This window comes from Puma concolor, chromosome A2 (genome assembly GCF_028749965.1).
Source record: "Puma concolor isolate L17-30 chromosome A2, mPumCon1.1.hap2, whole genome shotgun sequence".
NCBI classification, from domain to species: domain Eukaryota; kingdom Metazoa; phylum Chordata; class Mammalia; order Carnivora; family Felidae; genus Puma; species Puma concolor.
Window position 1 is genome coordinate 139,398,529 of NC_141668.1, and position 24,746 is coordinate 139,423,274.

The following is a 24,746-nucleotide window of genomic DNA, read 5'->3' on the forward strand; positions in this document are numbered from 1 at the left end:
GACATCGTAGGTTCTGGAATTAGACAAGCTAAGGTTCAAGTCCAGCTCCATCCCTTACCGCTGTGTGACCGCATGGCAGATTATACTTTATGCCAGCCTCAGTTTACCTGCCTGTAAAATGGAGGTAACACAGTAGTGTTTACCATAAATGTTGTAATTAGATTTAAATATCATAAGCCTCATAACAACACTTAAAATGGTACCTGCTACATAGTAAGAGTTCAGGAAAAATATCATTATTGTCAACACCAATTAACTGTTACTTTTAGCAGGTGCTTTACCGCCCAGGCTTTCAATTCCTTACTTCCAAATTAGGAGATTTGGACTAGAATCAATGTTTCTCCCAGTTAATCATTCTTACACAGCCCTCAAAATTTTTGCTCTTTAAGAGGGGAAAATATCCCTGCAGTACAGCCCTGGAGAGAATAAAACCAAATGCGCAGATATTCAGTATATCTGTGTAAATCTACAAGTTTAAAATAAATCTGTCATTTAATGTAGATGTGTTACCCCAACATGTTATTGTGAAAATCCTGTCACTTGAGGTTCGACCCATTCACAGGTATGTCTGGACGCCATAGCTATACCAAATGGATTACCAACACCTTGCATGCCTTGGACTTGTCCAGAGCTATAATAGTTATCTTTTTGTTTCAAATATACATTAATATAGACACATGTGAAACGAGTAGGTACAGTGTAGCAGCTGAGAGCAGACCCTGGAGCCAGATAGCCCGGGTTCAAATCCCAGCTCTGCCACTTGCTAGCTTTGTGTTGATGGGCAAGCCATTTAACGTACCTGTGCTTCAGTTTCCTCATCCTCAAAATCAAGATAATGTGAATGCATTTAAGCGCGTTACTGTGAGTTATTACATGTACAGCGCTTAGAACAATGCCTGCCCTACCAGCATCTCATCAGTGAGCTGTGCCTACCAACATGTGCGAATACATCACACTTCAACAAGCGCTGTCTAGGATCATCTCTATGTCCCTTTTTGGCTCTGAAGCCTTTAAGGAGTTGAGAAGGAGATCCGGCTCCTCATACTCTATTCTTGAAGTAGACGCTTAATATCGGTGGCTCAGATTTTTCCCCTCTACAACTATTTCCCTACCACCTCTCTCTAGGTATTCCCTGCATGTGGCAAGGTCGAGAACGGATAATGAGTCTGTATGTGAATAGCTTTGACTCCCCCCAAAACTTGACAGTAGAAGATCCTATTATTAATTGGCCGCCTATGACTCTTTAGCCTGAGCAGAGGATCGATGTGAGAACCAAATGTTGATTGGTGAGTCTCTACTGCCGAAGCAAAACCACAGGGGAAAAGAAAACCATTTCTCTAGCTACAGCTTTCCTGCCAGCAACATTGAAGAAAATGAGACATAACGTGAATTCCATATGTCCAAATATATTACTATTCCATTCGGTCATAAAAAATAAGTCTCTCTGGCCTACCATATCTGAAACCCAAATTGTTTGTATTTCAGACTCAAATCCTTCCTCTAAATCTTCACACACCTGCATCACGTTGACATGCGAAGTAAGCATGATTCATTGAAAAGTGTGAGATTTCTGTCCAAAAAGAAGCTGCGTGAGGATAAGGGAGTCTATGTGCCCAGAGATAGGAAATAAAATATACAGATGGTGGTAGTGTGGCAAATAGATTGTAGCTTCATATGTATTGGCAGAAATTCAAAGGGACAAATCAAGCGCTTGAACTACTCAAGTAGAATTACTTTGTGTTTAGTTAGTATGTCTCCGATGAGAAAGTTTTTGTAAATCACAACGAACTGGTGATTACGCTCTTAGATACACTACAGCACGTTTTAATAGCCCACAGAGCCCCTGTACCTTTCTGCTTGAATGTGGTCACGTTTCATGTTGGGTAATAGACAAGTTCTTGTGTCAAGCTATACACATGTGGACAGACCTAAACGAGGGCGGCAACAAGGGTTGGTACCGAGTGAAGCCAAGGGCAGGGGAAATTGTTGAACCCAACGTTGGTTTTGTTTGGTTTGAAAAGAGATCATCCAAAGTCAAGAGAACATGTATGGTTTGGTTTGCTTTCACTTCATCTGTTACCTTTCATCTGTTCACTTCATCTGTTACTTGGAAGGAACAGTAATTCCCTCATCAGAGATGATCGAATTCTCCAGAATCCATTTGTAGGTTTTCGAGAGTGAATTTACCATGGCTGTGATTATACTCTACCCATTCCTACGAAGATTTGATAATGTTTTTTAGATAGGAAGATTATAATGAGTATTATATGTTACTAAATTAAAACTCATTCAATAAATTTGGCATCATATTGGGTTATAGCTAGTATTTAGGGTGTGTAATATCCTCCTCCAGTAACTTCTTTTGTAAACCCAATCCATTTTATACACCTAAGTCAGATTATTAATTAGGATGAGATTATCTTTGTCTCACTGCACCATTTTTCCACCAATGTCCTTTCAGAGATTATTTTTAAGTTTTTTTATTTATTTTGAGACAGCGAGAGAGAGAGAGAGAGAGAGAGAGCGCGCACAAGCATGAGTGGGGGAGGGACAGAAAGAGAGAATCCCAAACACTGTCAGCACAGAGCCCGACACAGGGCTCGAACTCACGAACCACAAGAACATGACCTGAGCTGAAACCTAGAGTCCGCTGCTTAACTGACTGAGCCACACAGATGCCCCTCAGAGATGAGCTTCTTTGCTTTTCTCACCCTGCAAGGCCGTAAAGGGTTCTCTACAGGAACTGGGTTCCTGACGAGTTTTGGTTCTTCAGAGCTGCCCACCCCACCCTTCTAAGAAAATTCCTATTTTGTTTATATTAGGCAAAGCCTATTTCTGGCTCTTGCACCTAAGCAAGCCCATCTAGTATAAGATACTAAACAAAATGTCACCTATATACACACTAAATATATAATATTTATCTTATTTATTGAGAATTTACCACCCTTGGCTCTATTCTACTCCTATTAACATGTAATAACCCATTTATGCTCACAACTTTATTAAGATACTCTTGCCTGCCCGCCCCCCACCATTTTGCAATGCGCTTATCTCTTTCCAACATTCCTTATAATTTTCTTACTAGGTTTATTGTTTTTGTGTCCTTCCCCCACTGGAATGTAAGCTCAGTGATATTTCTCAAGTGCCCAGGACAGTCTCTGACACATGGCAGGGGCTCAATAAATATGTGTTTAATTAATTGACTAGTTAATTGATGAGCTACATGATATTATTTGGTTTACTACAAATATTCCTGTAAATCCACAACCTTCTTCTACCTACCTTGCAGGACCTGCTTAGGTAAAATGTTTGCTCTCCTTTCTAAAGCTCTTTAAGTATGGGCTAGATTTTCACATCTGTGCTCTTGCCCAGCAACAGGGGACTAGATCAAATGACCTCCTGAGAGCTGTCTGGCCCTTGACATTCTAATTCAATTCCACTTAAATGTCCTAAAAGTAATTTGTAGAGAAATTCTTTTCCTCCTCCTCTCCCCAATTGGCGTGCACATTTATCTAATTATTTCCTTGGTAGATTGACCTAGCTTTGAAGGAGTACCGTGTCAGCTCTCATGCATTTTCCCTAAGCACTCACTTTATAAAACTAAGAGACTAAAGACTCAGCTCTCTAGGGAATTAAATTGCATTCAAATAAGATTAAGGATTTTTGAGTCACAAAAGCAAGGACAATCAGAGGCTAACTAAGAAGAGGCAATTGTTCAGCAAACTAATCCAGACATGTAATTCACAAAGGGACTCTCACAATTGGTCAGGGGGGGAAAAAATTGCCTGTGAAGGAATGGGTGGGTTGGACGGAGTGAGGGGAGCCTTCTTCCTTCCAGAGTTTAAAACCCTGTCCCTCACTGCTTAGAGGGTGACTATGTTTATTTTCTAAATTTAGTCGATTGTGGCCCAATACCCTTCCAGTGAACTGGATTAGTTTAGAGCCTTAGAGAGAGCCTTGGATTCGATCTTGAGAGCCGGGTAGTTTCTCTAAAGAAGCAACGGATTGGTGAAGTGGTGTTGGGGTGAAGTGAAATCTATTGATGTTGATCTAAGAAGGTTCATTTGTCACCCCTCTTAACCTCTTGTAGGCCATGGACTTCCTCTCAGAATAATGTTTTTAAATGTGTGAAAGAAAGAGCATAAAATTTCAAAGCAAAGTAATTATATTGCATTCCATTTATCCATTTTTCCCCAAGACAGATCAGTAGTATAGATGTTTGTGAATTCATTAAATATCAAGGGCTAGCAGTAGGTCTGAAAATTTATGTCATTTTAAAGCGGTGATCAGGTTTTTGGGTGTTTTTTTTATGTTTATTTTTGAGAGAGAGAGACAGAGAGAGAGAGAGAAAGAGAGAGAGTGCAAGTGTGGGAGAGGCAGAGAGTCCAAAGGGGACAGAGGATCCAAAGCAGTCTCTGTGCTGTCTGCACAGAGCCCGACTTGGGAATCAAACTCAAGAACCAGAGATCATGACCTGGGCTGAAGTCGGATGCTTAACTGACTAGGCCCCCCGCGCCCCCCCCCCCCCCCCGCCCAGGCATCCCTAAAGCGGTGACAAGTTTAAGTGATAATTTGAAGTATTGCAACCTCTGTACTGTGAAGTGAAAACGTCTACAGTTTATGTACAGTACTGTGGTGTGTTGCCTATATTTGTAATCAAAGAAAATGCTAAATTTCAGTTAGATGTTAATAAAAAATAACGGTATCATCTTATGCAGGCTGCAGCTTCTAGACCAGGATGAGCACTTTGGACATGGACACTGACCAGGCCGTGCAGCCTCCCCACTGAACACTACACCCGACTTCACCATGAGATGCCTGTGGTTGCTGACATGTGTTTAAACTACTATTCCATGGGGCGCCTGGGTGGCGCAGTCGGTTAAGCGTCCGACTTCAGCCAGGTCACGATCTCGCAGTCCGTGAGTTCGAGCCCCGCGTCAGGCTCTGGGCTGATGGCTCGGAGCCTGGAGCCTGTTTCCGATTCTGTGTCTCCCTCTCTCTCTGCCCCTCCCCTGTTCATGCTCTGTCTCTCTCTGTCCCAAAAATTAAAAAAAAAAAAAAAAAAAACGTTGAAAAAAAAAATTTTAAAAAATAAACTCCTACTCCGCTAAGAAAATGTTCCCATTGACCAAGGCCCACAGTGAGAAAGCTTGAAAAATTGGAAAAAAAATATCAGTGCCTTGTGCTTAATGGAATGGCCTCTCTAGGCTGGGGAGCAAAGAGTCCGAGGTTGCCATTATAGAGTAAGAAGACCTCTGACAGGAAGGTGACCAACTTGTCCTGGTTTGCCCAGGACCATCCCAGTTTTTAAATGAGAAGCTCCCCGTTCGTGGAACCCCTCAGTCCCCAGTAAACCTGGATGGTTGATGGGTGACCACAGGGTGATCTGGGCCCAGTCTGTCTCCCCAAGTCTCAGCATCTTAGTCTCCAAATGGGAATAAAAATGCCCTTCTCACAAGGTTGGACTAAGGGTTAACTGTGATTCTGTATATTAAAGGCCTAGGACAGTGTCTGTCACATTGTAAGCACTGGAGACACAGTGATTATCACCATCATCACTGCTGTTATTACAACATTAACTCCCTTCCTTCTACCTTCTGCCATCCTCCAGGAAGAGCCATGCCTTTTTCTCAAGCACTCAAGGAAAATGATTTTTTAAACTTTCATAAACTACATATAAAAAATTCACAAATCAGAAGAAAAATTCTTTAGCCTCTCTAAGTTGTACACAGTCTTCTAGGCTCCTCTTGAAGTTTTCATGAAGAATTTGCTAACATCACATGCATGATGAAATAATGTATTAGGCTGAACCCGATGAAACTGACAGTTTTGTAGATCAAAAACCGTTGAATCCTTGATAATGTCATAGAGTTCAATGTGAGTGTATACTGAGTACAGGGCGTGGCATATGAGAGGCTGTCGTTTTATAAATAAATGTCATCCTTTCTTCCTTAATGATTCTGATATTAAAAGCCCTCTCCTTGGGGTGCCTGGGTTGCTCAGTCAGTTAAGCATCCAACCCTTGATTTGGGCTCAGGTCATGATCTCAAGGTTCACGAGTTTGAGCCCCGCGTCAGGCTCAAACCTTGGAGCCTGCTTGGGATGCTCTCTCACTGCCCCCCCCCCCCCCACCTCACCTGTGCTCTCTCTCTCTCAAAATAAATATATAAACATTTAAAAAGTTTTTAATAAAAGACATCTCCTTAATTCATTCTTCTGTTATCATCCCAGGTTTCCTATTAGATTTCAGACTTCATGTCTTTATATCCTTTACCATCAAGATAATGTGTTAAACACTCAAGGAAAATGATTTTCTAAACTTTCATAAACTGCATGTAAAAATAATTCACAAATCAGAAGAAAAATTCCTTAGTTTTGGAACTGAATATTTGCTCCAGATACACTTGCCATTATGTATACCTCTTTTCTTGGCAAAGACTAATGTATTACCTTGTATTATTCTTTACCTTATATCTTGGGCCTAATCTTGACTATGTGATATTCCCCCCTATCTTTCACAATACCCAGTGTTCCAAAGAAACACGTTAATTATGGACAGTTGATAAGGTAACTTTAAATGTCATAGAAACTAAGAAATTTACATCACTAAGGTTTGGGGCTCAATGGAACATCATTAAAGAGAAAGCCCCCGACTAAATCTCTGGGGTAGAGCTGTCCAGGGTGGTAACCAGAGCCTCACGTGTTCATTGAGCACCTGAAATGTGGTTAGGCCAGATTTAGATATGTTGCCAATATAAAATACACCCTGGATTTCAAAGACATAGTAGTAAATAAAGGATGTGAAATGTATTATTAATAAGTTCACAGTGTTTGTATGTTGAAAAGATAATTTGGACATATTGAGTTAAATCAAAATGGTAAGATTAATCTCACCTGTTCCTTTTGATTTCTTTAAAAAAATTTAATGCTTATTTATGTTAGAGAGAGAGAGAGAGAGAGAGAGAGACAGAGCACAAATGGGGGAGGGGCAGAGAGAGAGGGAGACACAGAATCGGAAGCAGACTCCAGCCTCCGAGCTGTCAGCACAGAGCCCAACCCAGGGCTTGAACTCACGACCTGTGAGATCACAACCTGAGCTGAAGTCAGAAGCTTAACTGACTGAGCCACCCAGGCGCCCCCCTCTTGATTTCTTTTAATGTGGCTACTAAAATATTTAAAAATTCATGTGTGAGACAACCCAGACGTCCATCAATAGATGAATGGATAAACAAAATGTGGTAAATATGTAAAATGGAATACCATTCAGTCTTAAAAAGGAATGCAAGTCTGATACATGCTACATGGAAGAGGCTTGAAAACATTATGCCAAGTAAAATAAGTCAGACACAAATAGGCAAATATTGTATGATTCTACTTTTATGAGGTACCTAGAAGAGACAAATTCATAGAGAGAGAAAGTAGAATATAGGCAGCCAGGGGCTGGGGGGAATGGAAGGATGGAGAGTTAGAGTTTAATGAGTACAGAGTTTGGGATGATGAGAAATTTCTGGAAATGGTTAGTGATGGTAGCCCAACACGGTAAATGCCACTGAATTACACACTTAAAAATAGTTACAATGGTAAATTTTATGGTATGTGTATTTTACCACAATTCAAAGAAAATTCAGCTGTGGCTCTCATATGTGGCTCACATTATATTTCTTTTGGACAGAGCTTCTCTCAAGAAGTTTAATAAAGGGCCAGGCACAAATGCCCTTCTATCTATACTACTGATGGTATTTCAGAGTTCAGCCTTTGGAAGTCAGAAGAAGCCAGGGTTCGCCTTCTGGCTCAGCCCCTGACTGGCTAAGGAATAATCCTAGAAGCTGTTACACCTCAGTTTCCTCATCTACAAAATGGGGATAATAAAATGCACCACCTAGGAGTGTTGTAAGGCTAAAAGGGAACATATATACTACACGGTGAGGAGTATAAGCACAAGAGGTGACCCTGAATAAATGGCACTCATTGCCACTCTAGATGGAAGCAGAGTCTTCCAATGTTCACAGTACCTAACTATTTTGCTAATGCCTGAGGAATAACCTGAAAGGCTCAAGAGCATTCTACTTACCTGGGTGAAAAAGCCTGGTCAGTAAATGTCATCCCCATTCTGGAGACCACGGGAAAAGAGCTAAGTCCAACTCTATAGAAATAACATTCATTTAAAATTTTTTTTATGTTTTTTTTTTTTTTTTTGAGAAAGAGAGAGAGCGAGCATGAGTGGGGGAGGGGCAGAAAGCGAGGGAGACACTGAATCTGAAGCAGGCTCCAGGCTCTGAGCTGCCTGCACAGAGCCCTGTGTGGGAACTGAACCCACAAATGGTGAGATCGTGACCTGAGCTGAAGTCAGACGCTTAACCGACGCCCCAGAAATAGCATTCATTTTAGAACCTCCCTTCTCCTGTTGTTCCCGGTACGTCACCCCATCACGTGATACATGCCTTCCGAAAAAAATCTGTTGAGCACAAGTGTGCACTGAAAATAACCAAGATTGTAGAGCACGGAAGATTAGGGGCAAAGGACTCAAAACCTGCCCACTTTACAACCAAAGGACTAACAAAACCATCAGGTCCATGGGGAAAGAAGTGGGCCAGCTGAGGTGGGTGACTCGTCACGGCTAGAGGTTACTACAGCGGATCTTAAAAGGGCACAGTCACACACACACAAACAAAGTGTAAATGATGGCAGTGCCTTAGCTGGAGCAGGGCTGGCAGGTACTGGGACAATGTGGGTGGAAGTGGAGTTCTGAATCGTGGGAAGCCATTCAAGTGGGCACGGGAGGAAGGGCCACCATAAGCAGAGAGAGCTGAGCCAGGCTGAGGGTGCTCATCCCTTGAGAAGGACCCACAGGGGTGGGGCCTTATGCTGGAATATCCTCTAAAAACCCCTGAAAGGTCTGCTACCAATGTAGCAGGTCAAGTTGAGGACGTCTCCCTTTCTTGCTGTAGCTTTTAACCGGACTCCTGCTAACCCTGTTCCCCTTGGCTACGGAAAAAGAAAATCACATAAAAATCTTATGCCTTCTGCAGTCCCCTCTTACAATAACAAATGACCCAATTCCCACTACAGAGCCATACATGTTTTCTTTGTGCCAGGGGCAGGACCACATACATTATCCTATTTAATATTCACCCTGTCTCCACACATCTGGTGTTATTATGTCAATTTTAAAGTTATTACCTTGCTGAAAGGTCTCACAGCAAGTAAGTAGCATAGCATTCACATTAAGTCTGCTTATCTCACATCATATGCTCTTACCCACTGTACTGTACTTCCTGGTCATTTGAGCCTGCCTGTCATTTAGCTTATTTACAAATGTGACCAAATCCTTGAGCAGAATTTAGGTTCGGCTTTGCCTGAGCTCACCCCTCAACAAACTACCGCTGCCCGTTCTGAACCCACTCCATCTAACATTAGTGAAAATGGATGAAATGGTCCAGGCATCTTTCTTCTCTAAAGTACTTGGGAGAAGTGGAAGGTATCATTTCATGATCTAAGATCTCTAGCTCCGAGGCTATTATCATGAACTTATCTCCTGTCGGGGATGAAAATGAAAATCATTAGGCTGTAGGTTTTCTGCGTTCTACTAAGGCTTCCAAAAGGTGACCTAAATGGAAGAGTGTCAAAGCAGAACCGGATATGTCCCAACTACCAGATCAGTCATGGTTAAGACTGATAGGATGCAAACAGGTCTTGAAGGCTAGCACAAAGGTCTCATGGGAGAGAGTCTTGAATGAAATCCTGAAATGGCTTCAAGCAGGCTCCATGCTGTCAGCACAGAGCCTGACGCAGGACACTATCCCATGAAGTGTGAGATCATGACCTGAGCCCAAATCAAGAGTCAGACACTTAACCGACGGAGCCACCCAAGCTCCCTAGTACAGGATTTTTTTTTAATATGAAATTTGTTGTCAAATTGGTTTCCATACAACACCCAGTGCTCATCCCAACAGGTGCCCTCCTCAATACCCATCACCCACCCTCCCCTCCCTCCCACCCCCCATCAACCCTCAGTTTGTTCTCAGTTGTTAAGAGTCTCTTATGTTTTGGCTCTCTCCCTCTCTAACCTTTTTTTTTCCTTCCCCTCCCCCATGGTCTTCTGTTTTTTTTTTTTTTTAAGAGTTTAAATTCACTTATAGAAAGTATCCAAATCAAGGATGGCAAACTCCTGTGGATTGGCCAAATTTGGCTTGTACGTGGATTTTCTGAATGGCCAGGAACATATAAAAATACTGAATTCAAAAGTGAAGCCAAAAAAAAAAAAAAAAATCATTATAGCTACCCTCCCTCCTTTATCTTGTCCTACCGCACAGTTACACATTTGAAAATCCAGTCTCCTCCCCGAAGGCGTTCAAATTTGAAACCCCTATCTTAAATGCATATGACACTATCTCTGTCGTATTAGCATTTACTCATCAGCACAGGCCAACACCCATCATACGGCCTATGACTTGAGCTATGCCGTTTCTATTTTGGGGGAGAAATGGATGCAAAGCTACATTCAGAGGTTGCCAATTAAGAGTAATTAAACATTTCACTTGCCTTAATAGGTCTAATTAGATTTGATTCATCTCTAATTTTATTACCAATGAGCATATTTTGATGATTATTTTATATCTTAACTTCAGAGGAGAGAAATGCTCATCTCTTCCTCTTAGGCTTTTTTCCTCCCCTTGAGGGATGTGATAGTGAGTGATCATCCATGTTCTTCCTGACTCTTGGTGCCACTACGTAGAGCCCATCTCAGAGCTGAGAATGGAATCAGGGGCGCTGGGGCAACTTTTGGCTTTGGATCACCTCCCTGAATTATTCATGTGGAGCCAGGTGGGTGAGTGTCCAGCCACAAAGATCCAGAACCAAGGCCAAGGAGGGATGCTGGTCTGGAGTAACTGAGGAAACCACCACTGGCGCCACTGACTTGGAATCTCCAAGTAGAACCGCATGACTTCGGCTCAGGTCCAGGTGCCCCTTGACCCCTACTACTTAGTTCTCTTGTGTTAACTACAAAGGGAGCTCTGATGAGCCAAGATGTCTCTCTGACCTAGTATAAACCTTTGAGTCGTTTCTTCCAGCAACCCTGCAAGAGGTTTCAGAGAGCCTGGGGATTTTCAGAATAAACACCAATCCCCAACCTCTAATTTTCCCCTTGTTGTACTCTTGTGATTATCCCATCGGTGTTAAGTTGATTGTATGTTTTTAGTATATTTACTGAGTACCTCTGATGCACAAAGCACTATTAGAGTCTTGGTCGGGGGGTACAGAGGTGAACAGGACACAGATCCTGATCTTCAAGCATAACAACTAAGTATCATCTGGAGTGTCCTTGATAGTGGCAGAAGTGGATGTGATGTTGGAAGTGATGCCTTCAGAAGAATTCCAAGGCTCCAATGAGAATCAGCAGGAAGGTAGGCTCTGATCGAGTCACGGCATCTATTCTGCCACGGTGCAGAAGGACGGCAGAGTTTCCTTCCTGACCAGCAGCCTAACAAGGGAGATAATACTCTTGTCTCTTACCCAATCATCTATAATGTCATACAGAACAGAGAAAAATAATCACCAAAATTTGATCTGTATGGAATACACATCAGACGTTAGGTAGGTGCCTAATATACATTTACCCTTATCTTTTAAGAATACTTGGCATTGTTTCATCTTGATCACTAATGACTATGCTTAGAACTGGGATTTGACTTACGAGGTTGGCATGGTTACCCCAGCTCTAGATGCAAAGGTACAAATTCTTACATTTCTATATGGTGATAGAGGAAGAGTGCCCTAGCAGTTAGAGAGTGCAGACGCCCGTAACGCATTCCACATTTACAGCCTTCGGCTTCCAAAACGTAAAATGCTGGGTCAACTTGATGATTTACCAAGTCCCTTCCAGCTTTTCCCATTCCACCAGGAAGCCTAGCTCGCTCGCTTCACTCATGTGTGGAGGGACTTAACAAAAGTAACTTGACAGAAAATCGCCAAACCGCATGCATTTTCCTCCTCCATAAACGCTCAAAAAGCTCGATTGTGTGTTGTCATCCCAAGAAAGGAAAAGGATGCTGCTGGAAGAACTCCATGCAATCCATCTGGGTGGGCTTTGGAGTCTGTGAGGTGATATGGTCAAGGAAGTGGCCTAGGGTACAATGACTTCAGGACATAAAACAAGGCAAGAGGGTTACTGGTCTCTAACAGTTGTGACCAGGTTACTGAAGGTATGTAGGGAGAATATGTTCTAATATCGACTACTAAATTGTTAACACTTTTAATTAAGTTTGGGGACCCCAGCATTTTAGAACCAGCTGGGTTGACATTATTGAAAACCTTGTCAGCTGCCATTCAGTAACACCACAGGCCAAGGAAGCTCTTGGGAAAGTTTGCTCATTTCTTTATTTGGGTTGTTTGTCCATCCATGTAATTTTAGGAGTCTTCTTTTGAGTCCAACAGCTGTTAATACTAACAAAACAATAGCTTTTTAATTCCAGACTATCCTTCATCACATAAATAGTTAAGGTAGAGGATAGTGGGGCACTTCTAGCCATATTTTTTCATCCTTTCCAGATTATAGTTTTGAGGAAAAACAGGGACATTTGCCCTAGGAAAGCAGGAAGGTTTATTTATTCAGTCTTCAGATGAATAGCCTAAATATTATACATCGGTTAAGCTTAAATTTAGTGTGTTGGGAAACACATTAAAAATTAAAGACCCAGGGGACATTATCTTATTTTATTTCATTTCATTTTATTTTATTTTACTTCACATTTATATTTGAACTTAAACAGTAATTCCTTATGTTAACTTAAACATAAGGATTAAGGTTTTCAAACATTCTAAGCTTACTATTAAATTTGGTAGCTAAAGGAAGGAATTTGCATCACTTAGTGGGTAACTACTTATATTCTAGTTGAAGAGAGAGACAAAAACCCCAAAAGTTACTCTGGTAAAGCCGCACTTTGATTTGTGCCAGGGATGGATAGTGGTTCATGTTTCAGAACATCAAACATAAGTAGAGGCTGGGCTATGTCGAAATGTTTAATTTCATACCGCAGAACCCAGTGGCGTCCCATTAAAAGACAACCCCTTGGTGTTCCAGTGTGAATCAAACATAAGGTTTGGCTCCTTCAAGCAACCTTCCAAAGAAATAGTGCCTGAGGTGGGGAAGCAGGTTTTATTTACCTACTATTAGCGTTCTGCTCAGCAACCCAGCCAAATGGAATCTAGCATAACCATCCAAAGAAGAGCTAAATGGGGAAGAGAAAGACCTGAGAAAGGAAAAGCCCTCTCTTTTTTTTTTCATGCTATCCCATCTCTTTCTGCCTTCCTCTGTTTGCCCCACTGTCTCATCGCTTAGCCCCTTGTGAACTCTACAGAGAAGTCAACCGCATGAATATTAAGTAAACAGCCAGCAGTCCCTGGACCAGCCAGCCTCTACCCAGTCAAAAATAGATGTCTCAGTTGCCTATTGCTGCATCCGAAGCTTAAAACAGTTATTCAGTTTGCTCATGATTTGGGGTCAACACTGTGCTCTGGGGTCAGCATTCTGGGCTGTGGTTAGCTGGGTAGTTTCTCTGCAGGTCCCAGCTGGCATCACGTGTGAAACTGCAGTGATCTAGTGGCCCATCTGGGGTTGGATGGCTTCACTGTCATTTGTGGCCCTTAGTGCTGGCTGTAGCTCATAGCTCCTATGTCTCCAGAAAGATAGCCTGAGCTTCTTCTTGTGGTATTAGCATGCTGAGAGCCAAGCCCCAGTGACACAAACCTATGCTTGCATTGCATCTTCTGATGTCCCTTTGGCCAAAGTTGGTCAAATAGCCAAGCCCCATCAGTAATGGAGGTGACTGCACAAGAGCATGGGTATAGAAAGGCATGACTTACTGGAGGCCATACTGTAATAACTTACTCCAGTAGATAAGGATAAATGACAGAAAAAAAAGGGAAAGGGGGGAAGGCTTGTTTTAGCTGACTTAAGTAGCATGAGTAAAGAAACAACAGAAACAGGCTGTAAGACTTGGGATACCACCTCTGCTTTGGATTCAGAAAATACAAGGCAGAATGATGCAGATAATTTTTCCACACGCAGTAAGTTCCTTAGCCCTGCTGCTGAAAACTGGCTTGCTTAAAACAAATTGGGTCCTGGGGTGTCTGGGTGGCTCAGTCACCTGAGCATCCCTCTCTTGATTTTGGCCCAGGTCATGATCGTGCAGTTTGTGAGTTTGAACCCCGTGTTGGGCTACATGCTGACAGTGCAGAGCCTGCTTGGAGTTCTCCCTCTCCCTCTCTCTCTGCCCCTCCCCTGCTCATGCTCTCTCCGTCTCTCTCTAAATAAATAAACAAAGGTAAAACCCAAAAAACAAACAAACAGAACATAAAAATCGCTAATTGGACCTTTTATTTATTTATTTTTTAATGTTTTTATTTATTTTTGAGACAGAGACAGAGCATGAGCAGGGGAGGGGCAGAGAGAAGGGGAAACACAGAATCCGAAGCAGGCTCCAGGCTCTGAGCTGTCAGCACAGAACCCAACGTGGGGCTTGAGCTCACGGACTGTAAGATCATGACCTGAGCCGAAGTTGGACGCTTAACCAACTAAGCCACCCGGGCGCCCCTCAGATTGGATCTTTTAAAAGCATTCACTTCCCTAAGCCAATCTAAGAACAAAGTGAGTCCAGGTTCTATTTTCCTTGATTATTCCTTTCTGATTATCTGAATTCACTACCACATATTTCTAGAAGTACCAGTAACACACACACAGATAAACCTGAATGAAGTCATGGAGTGCTCTTACCGTAAACAGAAAGACATAAATCAAATGTTATAGGAGCCAATGATTTAAAAATCATACAGTGGCATCAGTGACCTCCTCCTGGAACTTTTTTTACCTTGTTATACCCACTAGCCTGAACAGCCCTGCTTTGTAATGGACACTCAGAAAGGTACGTACTTGCTTTTGAGAGATCTGTCAAATGGACCATCTGTAAGATCAGAGAATCACAAAGTTGGAAAGAATCTCAACAGTTTCCCCTTTGCTAGTCAACTTGTGGTCTATATTATTCAAGACAGATGGACCATCATCCTATTTTATACTGATGTTTGCCTCATGCCAAATTCCTCTTTCCTGCACACATCCCTTTTTTTTAATTATTATTATTATATAAAAGAAATTGTAATCTCTGGCTCGCTTAATCCCTTTATAAACCTACATAAGATAAATGGGACCTGGAAATGTTTCAGGATTTGACCAAATCCATACAGGTCTCAGTTTTGAGAGAAAGCAAGAGAGAGAGATAGCTATCCATTCATATACAATGGACCTTCCATGATTAAGTTAGTCATTTAAAATGAATGCACCGCTCCTAAAAATTTTCTCATGAATGTAATAATATCAGCAGCAATATTGTTTCTTGTGTCAGGCAATAGGCTGAATGCTTTGGAATGTCAGCATAGAGACTGTGTGTCAGTCTGGGTTTATGTTGAACAGTCCGTTCACCTACAGATGAGAGACATATTCAAAGAGATATCAGAGCCAATATGGTAGTCCTAAGGGACCAGGGAAATACCAGTCCTATCATTTCATGGCAAAATGGAAAGTCATAGAGCAGGAAGGAGATTTGCAACCCCACTTATACTTATGGAGGTTTTTCCCTTGTAAAAAGTATCTGGACATACAGAATTTTGCACACAATTTCAGGGGTTTTCACAGAGACCCTGATACCTAATAATGGGGACCTTGGACTCCTGTATTAAGAAATAGAGAGAGGGGCAGCTCTCTCAGTCGGTTAAGCATCCACCTCTTGGTTTCTGCTCAGGTCATGATTTCACGGCTTGTGGGTTTGGGCCAAGTTAGGCTCTGCGCTGACAGTGTGGAACCTGCTTGGGATTCTCTCTCCCTCTCTTGTCCCTCCCTGCTTGCTTGCACATGCATGCTAGCTCTGTCTCTCTCTCTCTCTCTCTCTCTCTCTCTCAAAACAAATAAATAGGATGGAACTGGAGTGTATTATGCTAAGTGAAATAAGTCAGGCAGAAAAAGACAAGTATCATCAGATTTCACTCATGTGGAATTTAAGAAACACAACAGATGAAAGTAGGGGAAGGGAAGGAAAAACAAGATCAAAACAGGGAGGCAAACCGTAAGAGATTCTTAAATGCAGAGAACAAATGGAGGGTTGTCGGAGGGGAGGTGGTTGGGGGGAGGATGGGCTAAATGGGTGATGGGCATTGAGGAGGGTACTTGTTGGGATGATCACTGGCCATTGTATGTAAGTGATGAATCACCGGGTTTTACTCCTGAAACCAATACTCCACTGTATGTTAACTAACTTGAATTTAAGTAAATAAATTTAAAACAATAAAATCAACTTAAAAAGAAAAAGAAGAAAGAAAAAAAAAAGAGCCTAATTCTTACTAGGAGCCTTCGAGGTGGCTGACACTTGACGGACGTCTCAACCCACCTTTACAATGGCCTTGAAAGACAGGGCTTGGGGTTCCCATTTGGCAAATTGGGAAACTAAGATCCCCAAGAAGTTAAACTTCTCCAGAGACCACACTCTTAGCAAATACCAGGGAGGGTTTCAAAATTGCGTCTTCCTGTCTTTCCAGGCTTAACATTTGAGTCAACCACAAGAGATAAAATAGAGTGTGAGAGACTAAAACACAACAGGGACAGGCATTTTGATAAGAGACCATTTATATTAGAAGCTACCGCGGGGCGCCTGGGTGGCTCAGTCGGTTAAGCATCTGACTTCGGCTCAGGTCATGATCTCGTGGTCTGCGAGTTCGAGCCCCGCGTCAGGCTCTGTGCTGACAGCTCAGAGCCTGGAGCCTGTTTCAGATTCTGTGTCTCCCTCTCTCTCTGACCCTCCCGTGTTCATGCTGTCTCTCCCTGTCTCAAAAATAAAATAAACATTAAAAAAAAAACTTAGGAAAAAAAAGAAGCTACCTAAGTCTCACAATAGTTACCCTTAAAGATACTATGATTCATTCATACAATGGAATATTGTGCAGCATTAAAAATCATACTCTCCTGAAGTACTTAATGGCATGAGGAAATGTTCACAACAGCAAGACCACAGAAGCAGAATTTAAATGTATATATTCTGGGGGCACCTGGGTGGCTCAGTCAGTTAAGCATCTGACTCTTGTTTTGGGGTCAGGTCATGATGTCAGTCGTGAGACTGAGCCCCACGTTGGGCTCTGTGCTAAGTGTGGAGCTTGCTTGGGATTCTCTCTTTCTCTCTCTCTCTCTATCTGCCCCTCCCCTGTGCTTGCTCACAGACCCTCTCTCTCTCTCTCTCTCTCTCTCTCTCTCTCTCAATAAAACAATGAACATTAAAAAAAAACTAAATGTACATATTCTATATAGTCTCTATATATGTAAATGTCTGTGTATCTATACACATATGCACACAGTATATATGTATACTGTATAATGAATACAGTATGGATGTATATGAATATACATTATACAGTATATTCCATGGATGATGGAAAAAGAGGTGATTTTTGTCTTTTTAATCATTCACCTTTGACCTATAATGATTACTGATGATTTTTATACTCAAAAATGGTGAATCATTTTTAAAGTCGAAGTACGTATAGTACTTGGATGTCCAAACTGTCTTCTAAAGCTCAGAATGAGGGAGCCAGAAGGGACAATCCTTTTTAATGATGGAAAAACTAAGGCCCAGACAATTGTGACCTAAATTCAAACAAAAGTTTACGTAAAATTAGTGGCGCTGTTGCATAGCATAGTCTTTTTTTTTTCCTTACGATAGTCTTTTATTTTTCCTTTTTACGTGCTTCTTGTAGTACAACCTTATCTGGAAAAAATGTCACCGTGAAGCAATGTTTTGAATCTCCGTTGTTGCCATGTTTACATGAAAACCAAATTAGGGCTCTCATTAGAAAGACAGATTGCCCAGGCCCCTGCAAACTCTGTCTTCTGTCCCTCAGCGCTGAGGGGACATGTAGTCTCACCCTACCCAGGATATGAAACCAAGAGGACACGGAACCCAGTTTCTATTGGAAGGCAATTGGCTGAAAGCTTTCCTTTCCTTGGGCTCTCCCTCCTGTACACATCTTCTAGAGGCTGAGGCAGATTAAAGCGAAACACCCTGCTTCCTCAGCAGAATCCACCAAAGAGACTTTTTCTGGCAAAGGTTTACAATGGATGGATGTCAGCCCCTGGGGAATATTCAAATATGTGTACATTTGTTTCCCTAATCACCATAAATATTTACATTGTGCTTATCAGTAGATTACATTATATATTTATTTAGAACTATCATTTACAGTGCTCTCCCTTAATTGGGAAACGAAACAGCTGTTTGGCACTTAAAAGAACATGTCATGTCCCCTTTGACTGATCACTTAAAGAGGACAGGGATTAGAAGTATTTACTTTAGGATTTCTAAAATAGGCCTGACCAGTTCTATGCAGAATGAAAATGATTTCTCAGGAATCTTCTGCAAAACCAGATTATAGAGATATATGGTAAGAAATGATAAGTAGAAGAGCAAATTCCTCGGAATTAAAGGGCATATGTCACCAATATAAATGTGACTGGGGAATGGCGTAGTTGGTGTTTCATTTCGAATTGTTATTTACTCCATCAGCTCCTTTGCTCTTGAGTGCGTAATGGTATATAAGTCCATGGAGTCACTCCTTGATTTGCTAACTAATCTGCCAGTGAGCAGCTCAGAGGAAAGCTCTTCAAAAGGGATTGTTTATTCCAAAGGGGTGGGGGGGGGGGAAATATATATATATATATATATATATATATATATATGCCTCTTTTAAGTCATATTTGCAATTTTTTCAAATATCAAAACATAAAAAATCAAATGGCAAGTTTTTTAAATGACTAATTTGTTTTCTATTATGATCCTGCTTATAATGGAAAAGAAAGGCTTAAAACCAGGTTTGTTTTCTTTTTAATTAAAGTGGATGTAAAGCCAGCTTTTCTGCTTGTACTTACTTACAGGAAATATAAAATCCATGGTGAATATTGGCTTTTTCTGGCTTTGCCCACATAAAAATGTATTGGTTATATATGAAAAGGTGACTATACTTTAGGGAAACAAATAAACTTACAGTGAATTCACGCTTAGTGTAGCTATGTTAATATAAAGGAAATGGTTGTGTTTACTAATGCTGTATCCAGTTAACGGTGTGTGAAGTTCAATTTAAAAATCCTATACAAATAGTTTATAGGATACAAATGCGGTCAGTTAGAACAAGTTTCTTAAAGCATAGCCGATTTACATAGATTTGTATCAACATAGATTTCTAATCCACCATCATTATCAAATTATTTCACATTATCTTCAAGGGGAAATGGTTTTGTCCCCAGTGGTAAACATAGTTTAGCACTCTACTTTGAAGGGTAGGGGGGTTGTGTGTGGAGTACGGAAATAACTCACCACTTTAGTTCATGGTATTAGACATTTTTGAATAATAGCCAAAGGGTTCTTGTCAGTTTCAGGAATTTACCAAGTACACAATTTCACTTTTCAGAAGTGGGCCTGGAATCAAACTCTTAATAGAACGTGATAGCAAGTCTGTGTCATAGATTTCAGGAATGGCTTGAGGGTGCTTTTCAGAGTTTCCACATACTAGGAATGTTCAGTCAAGTCAATAAAACTAAACTCTGGAGCCAAGCAGTCACGGTGGGAAAATGACTACGCACAGAATGCCAACAAAAAAGGCGAGCATGTTACATCAAATAGTGATCGAGAAATCAGGCATGGAGCAAGGCATAGCAGAATGGTTACCGATGAGGATTCCAAGTCAGGCTCTTTTTCTTACTGAGGTTGTGACCTGGAGCAAATCATGCAATTTTCTTTCAAAGTGATTTATTTCTGCAGTGAGTATTGATAGCAACCATGTACCCCCACTGGTAGCATTTAACGCAGCTGTAAATGTTACACATATTCTGTACTTCTTTGCTTAATATTTGTCTCCTCTTTTTAGACATTAAGTAACTTTAAAACTCTTTTTTTCGTGTTTATTTTTTGAGGGGCGGGGTGGTGCAGAGAGAGAGGGAGACACAGAATATGAATCAGGCTCCAGACTCTGATCTGTCAGCACAAAGCCTGACATGGGGTTTCGAACTCACAGGCCACGAGATCATGACCTGAGCTGAAACTGGATGCTTAACCAACTGAGCCACCCAGACACCCCTAGACATTAAGTTACTTTATTTGTTTTTCATTGTATGAAAAGGCTATAATTTATTCACTGTATTCTCTTTTTTAAATTATCTTCTTTATCACATAATAGCAATATTAAAAGAAAACTGTTCTGTGAATCACAGCTTCACCACCTGAAGTAAACAGGTATTTTGTATTACACTGAATTCCCTTCCAGGGATTTGTCGACATTAAGTTACTTTAAATCGAGGTCCTGCTCATCGTTGTATCCCCAGCATCAATCATATGACTGGCCCATAGCAGGTATCCAATGATGATTTGTTGAGTAAGATCTTAGTACACTGAAAAATTATGCAGAGCAAATGATGCAATTCATGTTGTGTTTAACCCTATGCCTGCATAGAGTCTCAATGCATGTGAGATACCATTTTCATTGTTATTATTATCTGTACCCGATTGGTGAATGTTAAATAAAATAATAAGTGCCAGGCTCTTTCAAGATAAAGCTCACTTGGATGACTCAAATTGGAGGCCACTAGGGAACTACATTTTATTAGTTCAATTTGTAGTGGTCAGGCCTAAGGAAATCACTGAAGTTTGGCTTCTTAGCCAGAATGGCAATTCATCAATTTACAATGGAAGATATATTTTCTTCTAGGGGTCAGGACTTCCTGAAATCAACGTAGTCAGAACATAGGACTGATATTCAGAAAGGTGCTTATGAATTCTGAATCTAAACACAAGGCATTGTCTCTATGGTCGTGTGGGATCTGTGATACCAACCAGAGACCGACCCTGGTTCCACTATTCTGGTACTTTTCTGGTGGTTGAACAGTTTGTATCCTGCAAATACCCCAAATATAAGGTCAGTCTTTCTCTCTCTCTCTCCCTCTTTTTCTCTCTTCCTTTCCCTCTCTGTTTTTCTGTCTCTGCCTCTCTACCTACCCTCAGAGAATGATCCATGCAGACAGATGTGTCCTGTCTATGCCTAATATAATTCTGAAGCTGAAAGGAACCTTAGAGAACATCTCTTTCCCTGAACTGTTACCAATATCACAGATGACAAATGATTCTAAAAGAAGAGGCTTGCCAAAAGAAACATTCATTGACTGTGACAAACCATGGGCCTGACCCCAGTTTTCTAACTTCTGATATTTCCTGTTCATTGGTAAGCTTTCTCTACAATCCCTATTATGGTAGTCTGAAAAATGGCCCCCAAATGTTATTCATGTCCTAATCCCTGGTGGCCATACATGTTACCTTGTATGGAGAAAAAAAATATCTTTTCAGGTGTTTGATTAAGGTCAGGGTTTTCAGATAGGGGGATTATTCTGGATTATCTGGGTGAATTCTTAATGCAATCACACTATCCTTTTAAGAACTAGGCAAAGGGGAATCAGTAATACACAGGGGAACAGGTGATACGAAAATGCCGCAGAGAGAGATTTGAAGATGCTGGCCTTGGATCTTGGAGTGATGCCACCATAAACCAAAGAACTCTGGAAGCCACCAAGTTCTAGAAAAGGCAGGGAATAGGTTTTCCCCTAGATGCTCTGGAGGGAGCATGGACCTACCAACACCTTGATTTCAGCCCAGTGATTTTGATTTGAGACCTGTAGCCTGTGGAACTGTAAGAGAATAAATTTCTGCTGTTGTAAGCTAACAGGTTCAAAGTAATTTGTTACAGCAGCCACAGGAAACTCATACACCTATGAAACTAGAAGTCCTATTTTCCTATTTAAAAATCTTGCAGCAAGGGGCGCCTGGGTGGCACAGTCGGTTGAGTGTCCGACTTCAACCAGGTCACGATCTCGCGGTCCATGAGTTCGAGCCCCGCGTCGGGCTCTGGGCTGATGGCTCAGAGCCTGGAGCCTGTTTCCGATTCTGTGTCTCCCTCTCTCTCTGCCCCTCCCCCGTTCATGCTCTGTCTCTCTCTGTCCCAAAAATAAATAAACGTTGAAAAAAAAAATTTTAAAAATCTTGCAGCAATATGATATGACAATGGGGCAAAATATTTTATACACAGACTGTGGTGGAAATTACACACAGCTCTTGGTCCAAAATCACCTTTTATAACATGACAGGACTATAGTTATATTTTACATATATTTAACAGAGATTTTTGCTTAGTTTTTTTCTGTAGATGCCTTTAAAGCCATGATGACTTATCTTATAAATAATACATACATAAATTATCCTTTGGCATGTTACTTTTTCAAAGAATTAATTCCATAATATTTTGTTAACTTTGTTAGCTTTAGTTTCAGAGGATGACTTTATTGTTAACTTTCTCCAAAAGCTAGACACACTCCATTTACAGGAATTGCAAACCCCATAACCATAAAGGCTCATCACTCTTCCCAGGAGTGGATTTAGTCATTTCATAATCTTGGCTTGGGTGTAATTGGCTGGTCCTTTTTGACCTTAACTAAAACACCTCTTTTGAAGCTTAAGTCTTGAGAGTATACAAGCCAGCCCTGGAAAGGATGCATTAGTATTGGTTGGAGATTAGTAAGCTACCCCCTAGTTCAATGAAAAAGTAGAGTTATTTAAAGATGGCAGAATAGAAGGGTGTTAATTGGTTAAGACTAGATGTTTTTGTAAATAAATTTTAACTGAGCGTAGAATTTTTAATAGCCAACAGGTATTGGCCCAAAGGCTTCTGTGATCAGTAATAAGTTATATTATTTCCAGGCATTAGTTTCTAGTGACAATTGGGTTTTGTACTTCCTGGAATTGTGTTGATTTGTGTGAAGGCATTTATCAGAAGTCCTCCTATAGTAAACATGGTGAACAAAGTCACTGCAATTTATATAATCAATTCACTAATAAAAAATTAAATATTGTAGCAATGTCTGTATGCTATCTCTCAGATATTTTATCAAAAGAATCAGTGGAGAAAAATCTGGAATTCACCACCAAAGTGAGAAGAAAATTCTCTCAAGAAACAAGGAAGTAAATGAAGGTCATGTTCTTTTTAAATTTTTTTTAACGTTTATTTATTTTTGAGACAGAGAGAGACAGAGCATGAACGGGGGAGGGTCAGAGAGAGGGAGACACAGAATCTGAAACAGGCTCCAGGCTCTGAGCTGTCAGCACAGAGCCCAACGCGGGGCTCGAACTCACGGATCGCGAGATCATGACCTGAGCCCAAGTCGGCTGCTTAACCGACTGAACCACCCAGGCGCCCATGGTCATGTTCTTTTAAAGAGCAGCAAGAATCATCTGTTAGTTAAGCCAAAGGAAATTTCCATTTTGTAGGTCAGAATATAGTAGGATGATAGCAATCCTTATGATTCAACTTAGTAGTTTGCTTAGAACTGATTGGCCTTGGATGGTCTCAAAGTGGTCTGATTCAAAGGTATGCCATGAACACTTGACTCCTTATGATCTGCTTCCCTACTTTGTCCCTTTGACACAATTTGCCTTTCAGGGGTCTAACAGAGTTGTTCTTATAGGATTTGGTGTCAATATCTAAAAAGAGGGGAGTTTTTCAGCCTCCAAAATGGTTGATATTCTACATGGAGCAACTTGAGACCCAAAAATGATCCAAAAGTCATTAGAACAGGAAATGAATGGGACTTAGGCATTACATCTCCCATCCTCCCATTCAACCCAGGGGGTAATGAATTTTGTGCTGTTTCTTATATCAAGTTCATTACCAAAACTTGTATAATCTCTGAAATCCAAATGCAGGAGGCACCACCATGCTTCATACAGGAGTGCAAGGCTTCCTAAGAAGGGTAATTATTTTACACGTTAGCTACATTTAACCAAAATGCCTCCATTCAGCCTGGAGAGTTTTTCCCCTACCTACACAGATCAGAATTTATCTCAGTGTTTAGAAGGGTTCTTATCAAATTAGAGCAATGATGGCTTCAAGTTTTTCCTTGATATAAGGACAAATCGGGGTCCCTATAGGAAAATGATAACAGAGTCACATTGGGTAACTTGAAGAGGTATTAATAAAAGAGTAATTAACAAAGGCATGGGCAGGGTATAAAGACACTACATAGGATCATGCTATACCTTGGGGCTTGTGCTATAAATTGAATGTTTGTGTTATCCCCCAAGTTCATATGTTGAAAACCTAATGCCCAGTGTCACAACACTTTGTGGTGGGGCTTTTGGGAAGTGGCTAAGTCATGAGAGGGAAGCCTTCATGCATGGGATTAGTGCCCTTTGTGTATGACACTTGATAATGATTCCTTGTCCCTTCCACCATGTAAGACCCCAGGAAAAAGATGACCATCTATGAACCAGGAAGCCCTCACTCACCAAACACCAGATCTGATGGCACCTTGATCACAGACTTCTTAGTGTGCAGAATTGTGAGAAATAAATTTCTGCTGTTTACAAGCCACCCGGTCTATAGTATTTAGTTATACCAGCCCTAATGCACAAAAAACAGCTAGTAAAGGTTGATGCACTGTGTATACTTCTAGGCCTGAAGTAAAGGGGGAGGGGGGGAAGGTAGGTGGGTGGAGAAGCCTGTCTGAAAAGAACCATGACCACTCTATAGGAAGGGAATGTGGAGAATAAAAGTTCCAATTTATTCTTTCTTACCTCCATCTCCTGTGATCTATTTTGCTGGGCCCACCATTGGCCAGA

At 41.1% G+C, this 24,746-nt stretch overlaps 1 protein-coding gene across 29 annotated transcripts in view; it reads right to left on the reverse strand.

Annotated features, from left to right (window-relative positions):
* LOC147583560 (uncharacterized) overlaps positions 1–24,746 on the reverse strand; it is a 321,362-nt gene that overhangs the window by 164,976 nt on the left and 131,640 nt on the right. For 4 of the 29 annotated variants that reach the window (XR_015248310.1, XR_015248307.1, XM_086697662.1 and 1 more), the window contains one exon: positions 14,930–14,960. The exons of the other annotated variants lie outside the window; for them this stretch is intronic. The gene's annotated coding sequence lies outside the window, so the exon portion shown is untranslated. The remainder of the gene's footprint in view (positions 1–14,929; positions 14,961–24,746) is intronic. 29 annotated transcript variants of the gene reach the window in all.